General features: G+C 44.4%; 1 pseudogene; it reads right to left on the bottom strand.

Annotated features, from left to right (window-relative positions):
• Positions 1–2197: 2197 nt before the first annotated feature.
• Positions 2198–3333, bottom strand: LOC122435769 (annotated as a pseudogene).
• Positions 3334–6958: the final 3625 nt, after the last annotated feature.

Genomic DNA, 6958 nt, shown 5'->3' with positions numbered 1-6958 from the left:
CAGCTTCATCCATCTCATTAGGACTGGTTCAAATGAATTCTTTTTAATGGCTGAGTAATATTCCATGGTGTATATGTACCACAGCTTCCTTATCCATTCATCTGCTGATGGGCATCTAGGTTGCTTCCATGTCCTGCCTATTATAAACAGTGCTGCAATGAACATTGGGGTGCACGTGTCTCTTTCAGATCTGGTTTCCTCAGTGTGTATGCCCAGAAGTGGGATTGCTGGGTCATATGGCAGTTCTATTTCCAGTTTTTTAAGAAATCTCCACACTGTTTTCCATAGCGGCTGTACTAGTTTGCATTCCCACCAACAGTGTAAGAGGGTTCCCTTTTCTCCACACCCTCTCCAGCATTTATTGCTTGTAGACTTTTGGATAGCAGCCATCCTGACTGGCGTGTAATGGTACCTCATTGTGGTTTTGATTCATATTTTCCTAATGACTAATGATGCTGGACTTCTCCATGTGCTTAATGGCCATATATTTATCTTCTTTGGAAAAATGTCTAATCAGATTTTTTTGCCCATTTTTAATTGGGTTGTCTGTTTTGTTATTGAGTTCTAAGAATTCTTTATGCATTCCGCATACTAGATCCTTATTAGACAGATCTGTATACTAGACAGATCTGTATACTAGATCCCTTCCCCAGGGGATCTTCCCAACCCAGGAATCGAACCTGGGTCTCCCTCATTGCAGGCAGATTGTTTACCATCTGAGTTACCAGGGAAGCCCCTTATTAGACATATGATTTGTAAATAGATTTTCCCATTCTGTGGTTTGTCTTTTCAGTTTCTTGATGGTATTCTTAGAAGCACAAAAGATTTTAAAACTTGACAAGATCCAATGTATCTCATTTTTCCTCCTGTTGCTCTGGGGAGTAGTACTATTTTAAATGAGAGAACAGCTCATGGAAATGGCCACTGGCCAATGGAGTTTGCTAGGGGTTAACATGTGGCTGGAATCCTAAAGCTGGAAAGACTGAATTATCTTTAATCCTATTACTGGAGTTAGATAACATTTTAGAATTAGATAATCATTATCTAGTTGTTGACAATTCTGTTGCTAACATGGTAGAGAGATAGGGAGGTCCTGGAAGAGAGTGAAAAGGTTGTCACCTCTGGGTCTCCATTTCCAGTGCTGATTGCAGGACTACAGTAGAAGCCTGAGGGCTGGACAAGAGCAAGGACATTTTGCTGCACTTAAAATCAGCTTTGAACTCAAGGGTTGATTTCTAAATCACCGTTTAAACTTCTGGCCTTGATTTGAATCAGATTTGCATTTGAAAATAAAGAGGGCTTCCATTGGTAAGATTCTAACCCACAATTTTTTTTTTTTAATTTCACATGGGATTTCAGTTTTATTTGTTTGGTTTTTAAATTATCCTAGACCAAGGAGGATAAGTCCTGTATTCTCATTTTATCATCCAATCAAATAGCACTTTTGTCAAGAAGTACTGTGCTCTAAAGGCAAACTGTTCACAACCTTTCACCCCCAACCCTGAGCTGCAGACTTTTGTGAAAATCAGGTTCTGGGCCAGTTGTGCTGAGTGTGCTTAGTCGCTCAGTTGTGTCCAACTTTTTGTGACCCCATGGACTGTAGCCCACCAGGGAAGCTTCCCAACCCAGGGACTGAACCTAGGTCTCCTGTATTGTGGGCAGATTCTTTCCCAGGTGGCTCTTTACCATCTGAGCCACGAGGGAAGCTCAGTTAGGTCTTGATAAAGTTGTAAAAGGTCTTTTCATACCTGAGCTCCCATCCTCTATCTGGCCACAGTCACAATAGAAGCAGGAACCCAAGGGGCAGATTTCTTTCCTTACTCAACTTCCACACACTGTAGGAGGAAGGAGAGTTCCCTGCACCTGCTTGCCAAGCTCTGCTCTACTTGCTAAACTCTGATCAGCATAAACAGGTCGTTCTGGCTACAAGTTCCCCCAAATTCTCCTTACTTGTATTTTTAAGGCACACCAGCTCCCCTGTGTAAGGCTCTCTATTTACAATGAATCAATTATTTATTTTTATTATTTGATAATTATATTAATTATTTAACTATTATTTGGAGAAGGAAATGGCAACCCACTCCAGTATTCTTGCCTGGAAAATCCTATGGACAGAGGAGCCTGGTGGGCTACAGTTCGTGGGGTTGGCAAGAGTTGGACGTGACTGAGCACACACACAATTATTAATTATTCTTTACTATTCAAAAGAAACTTTCACATTGTCCAGCCAAATGCTTAACCCCAAGATGCTGAGAGTGGGCACAAGGACAGAGCCCAGTTCGCATCTTGGATTCTGGTCACTGGGGTCATACTTGACCATGACTTTCAACCCCAAACCCTTTTTGGAGGTTTCAAAAGCCCCCAGAGCTTTCACCACAGGAAACCAATGGGTGACCAAGGGCTTTACATTCATAGACTTGGATGCAAGTGTTGAAATCACCATTGGCCATGTTTTGCAGTAGCGAAATGCCCTTGATATTCACCTTCCGGGTGGCTGCATGCACGAGGGGCCCACTGGTCATCTCAGAGCCCAGCACCACCAACACCAGCCCACCAGGATGAGTGGGGTGGATACCTGCCTGGATGGAGGTCTCTACTCCTGTTCATGGTGACTTATGGCTTGCTGCCCAGAAGGCCTTCCACTTTCTTGGCTATTTCCTGAGGGCTCTTGTTGGAGTCCAGAGGATGAAATCAGCCCCAACTTCCTTGGTTTTAGACAACCGAGAGGCTGACAGATCAGTCACCACTATTTGAGCTGCACCCATCGCCTTAGCTGTGAGGAACTTGACCAGTCCATCTGGCCCAGCTCCACACACAAGGACCTTGTTTCCAGCTTGCTGGAAGGCATGGATCCCCACAGACAGTGGCTCGACCAGGGCCCCTTCCTCAAAGGTGACATTGTCAGGAAGCTTGTAGCAGAAATTAGCCTTGTGCTTATAGAACTGGTAGAGGTTCCCATCATCGGGTGGCATGGCACAGAAGAAGATGGTTGGTGACAGATTGTATCGGCCAATCTTGCAGAGTTCATCAAGTTTCTCAAAGAGCTCCAGGCTCAATGTCAACATGATCACCTGGTTGTAGGTGCTTGATCGATGATTCCACCTTTATGACTGTTCTCAAAGCTTCATGCCCTAGAACCATTGGTTTTTTCACAACAAAATTTCTGATTCAACCACGCTGCCAGCCGTGGACATCTGAACTACAAATTCCGACAGGATGTATCTTCAGCAGCACCTCATTTAGGCCTGGTTCAGGGATAGGATAGTACTCCAAGTGCAGGTCTCCGGGTCCATGCACCACCAAAGAGAGGTTGTCAGGCTTGGCAGCCGCCATGTCTGTCCCTCCCTCCTTTCCAGTCAGGGCTGCTGTCCGCTGTTCGTGAGGTGGTTTGGTTGGCGGCCCCTTGGAGGGTTCTCCCAGATTTTAAATTGTGAAAGTGGTCGAATCCAGTTTAAAAACCAAGAGAAAGCTGTTGGCAACTCTAGCTGGGGATCCCACAGTATATAAAATAGTGAAACAATTCAGAATTTTTCAAGGTGAATTCATGGTTGTGTTGAGTAGATCTTTGCTAATTTCTGCAGTTGGCTCTTGAGAATCTCTTTGCTTCTGAGCACGTTGCTCAGAGAATCTTCAACTCTAAGGATTGGAAGGAATCTTAAAAGTCATCTTTTCCAAATCTGCTCACCAACAATGAGTTTCGAATGTAGCAGGGAAAGTGCCAGGGACAATGGTGAGGGGACACATGGCTTAAGGATTTTATGCCCACTTAATTCAGCTTCAGGAAGGACAGATGCTGAAGGAAGGGAGAGAAATCAAGTGGGGAAAGAGGTTGAATAAGAATGAAATCAGTTGGATTTGCAAAGTCTAAGGGAGAAGGCCAGCTTTTGAGACTCTTTCTAAATTCCTGCCAGCTGCACTTCATCATTCCATTCTCTGGGATCAGATCCTGTTTTATGAACTCTATCCTAGCACTGATCACTGTTATCTTTGAACGTGTCTATGTGTCCTTTTTAGACCAGGAGCTCTTGGAGAAAAAAAGCCACAGCCTCACTCGTGTGTAGCCTTTCTAGTCTTTGAGACTTAGGGACTTAGCTGATAGTATGGTTGCACAGCTACAAATGGGGGCTTTAGCATCAGTAAGGCTGACTCCCGGCTTCAGTAGCTTCAGATTGGAAATCTCTCCTTGACTTTGACTGGCTCTGTGACCCTGGGCAAGTTACTTAACCTAAGTCTTAACAACCTCATACATAAGATGAAGAGTAAGGATGAGTTGTAAGGATGAGAGCTGTGTAGAGTTCTTGGCACTTGGCAAATGATTGCTGCTGAGGTTCAGATTAGCAGGCCTCAAGAAGCGCTTTCTGGGGGCCTTCCCTGGTGGTCCACTGATTAAGATTCTGCATTCCCAATGCAGAAGGCACAGGTTCAATCCCTGGTCAGGGAAGTAAGATCCCACATGCTCTAAGGCATGGTTGAAAGAAAAAAAGAAATGTTTGCTGAGATAATTTTCTGGGGGCAGGGGGAAGAGCTCCAGACTCATGAGGCATGACTGCCAGGAGTGCTGAAGCCATTCTTAATTCTTAAATCTCAGAGTGGTGACTGCCTGACTCTGGTCAACTGGGCTACCCAAGTTCAGCTAACTTAAGATCATGTGGCTCTGTTGTTCTGGAGACCTTTTTGATTCGGTTCACCTGTCCCTTAATCCAGGTTAATACATTAGGTTTTACCAATGCTGCTGCCAGGGGAGGAGACAGGTGGAGCACATGCTAAGGAGTCAGAAAGTAAACATGTGCACCCCTTTCCCTTCCAGGGCTGGACTTTGTTGTTGTTGTCATTCAGTTGCTTAGTCATGTCTGACTCTTTGTGATCCCATGGACTGCAGTGTGCCAGGCTTCCTTGTCCTTCACTATCTTCACTATGCTCATACTCTTGTCCAATGAGTTGGTGGTGCCATCCAGCCATCTCATCTTTTGTTGTCCCCTTCTCCTCCTGCCCTCAATCTTTCCCAGCATCAGGGTCTTTTCCGATGAGTTGGCTCTTTGCATCAGATGGCCAAAGTATTGAAGCTTCAGCTTCCTTCCAATGAATACTCAGGGTTGATTTCCTTTAGGATAGACTGGTTTGATCTCCTTGAAGTCCAAGCGACTCTCAAGAGTCTTTTCCAACACCACAGTTCGTAAGCATCAATTCTTCAGTACTCAGTCTTCTTTATGGTCCAACCCTCACATCCGTACATGACTACTGGAGAAACTATAGCTTTGAGCATGTGGACTCTTGTCAGCAAAATGATGTCTCTGCTTTTTAATACACTATTTAGCTTCATCATAGCTTTTCTTCCAAGGAGCAAGCTTCTTTCAATTTTGTGGCTGCAGTCACCATCTGCTGTGATTTTGGAGCCCCAAAAAATAAATTCTGTCACTGTATAACCTTTATCTTGGGGTCCTTGAGTGTTTTTCCCCAGACAAAATGGTGGGCTGCATTTTTATTTATTTTTTACAAACTAGTTCACTAGTTTACAAGTTAAATTATTCTGACCACAGCACTGTTAAAGCCAGGATATGATCTCCAGCCTATAGAGGAGGATGCCCCCTGCCATATGTTAGTAAGTGCCCCCAGGTAAGAGGCAGAATAGTGCTCTGAGTCCAGTGCTTCTGGCTCCAAAGGCAGTGTCTTCCACAGGACCATAGCTGCCTGTGGAGGATGTGATTCAGGAATATTCCTGTAACAAAAAGGATGTTCCGTGTGGAAATGCCATGGGGGAAAAGGGACGCACTGGAGGGTGGTCCCTTGGGTCTTGCCTCAGTCAGTCATCCTCAGTGGTGTTCAGATTTTGTTCAGGTAGCTTGAGAGGAGCTATGGGCCACAGGAAGGGGGGAGTTCCAGAACAGGTAGTGCTCTTCGTGCACACTCTCCACAGCACCACAACAGCACCTTCATCCAGCATAAGATCGTATTTGCAGACATGGTACTGCTGCCTTTAAAGATTTGTTTTCACAGATTCTTCATAGGCTGCATTGTTATTGGTAATTATAATCATGATTGTCATTGCTGTCTTGAATCATGTCTTCAACAAATGTATCTAGGTCTTACCCTCTGCTAGGTGTTAGGCAGAGAGGGATCCAGGAGATACAAAAGAGTGCTTGTCCCCAAAGAACACACAGTCTAGTGTAGACCAGGGGTTATGAGAGTGTGGTAGGTGCTGTTGTGGGGGAAGCACACAGGGTGTCATGGGGCAGCAATCTCATCCTTTGGAGGTTCCAGAAACTTCCTGGAAGACATGACTCCTGATTTGAGTCTTGAAAGAGAAGCCAAGTTATTAGACAAAACCAAAAATGGGAGTTCAGTCCAATTAAAGGGAAAAGCACATGCAAAGGCACAGAAGTGGGAGATGAGTTTGATTGCAGGATAAGACATGAGGAGGGGAGCAGAGTGAGACACTAATAATGTTATTACTACATAATATAATGTATTTTATATAATAATACTACATTATGATTATGGAAGGTAGCAATAGCATAGCACTTACCTTGTGTCAGACACTGTGTTCACCATTTAACAGTTGATAGAACATTTAAATGTCAAAGCAAGAAAAATAATAATTTTAACTGCTGAAATATAATAAGTACACCTTGTATACCAGGCACTAGACTGAGTGGTTTTTGTGCATGATCTAACTTAATCTTCAATTTTAACCCCAACAGGGGCTTCCCTTGTGGCTCAGCTGGTAAAGAATCTGCCTGCAATGCGGGAGACCTGGGTTCGATCCCTGCGTTGGGAAGACCCCCTGGAGAAGGGAAAGGCTACCCACTCCAGTATTCTGGCTTGGAGAATGTCATGGACTGTATAGTCCATGGGGTCGCAAAGAGCTGGACACGACTGAACAACTTTCACTTTCATACTTCCCTGGTGGCTCAGATGGTAAAGAATCTGCTGGCAATGTGAGAGAGCTGGGTTTGATCCT

This window comes from Cervus canadensis, chromosome X (assembly GCF_019320065.1).
Source record: "Cervus canadensis isolate Bull #8, Minnesota chromosome X, ASM1932006v1, whole genome shotgun sequence".
NCBI lineage: Eukaryota > Metazoa > Chordata > Mammalia > Artiodactyla > Cervidae > Cervus > Cervus canadensis.
This window is presented reverse-complemented; position numbering and strand designations above follow the sequence as displayed.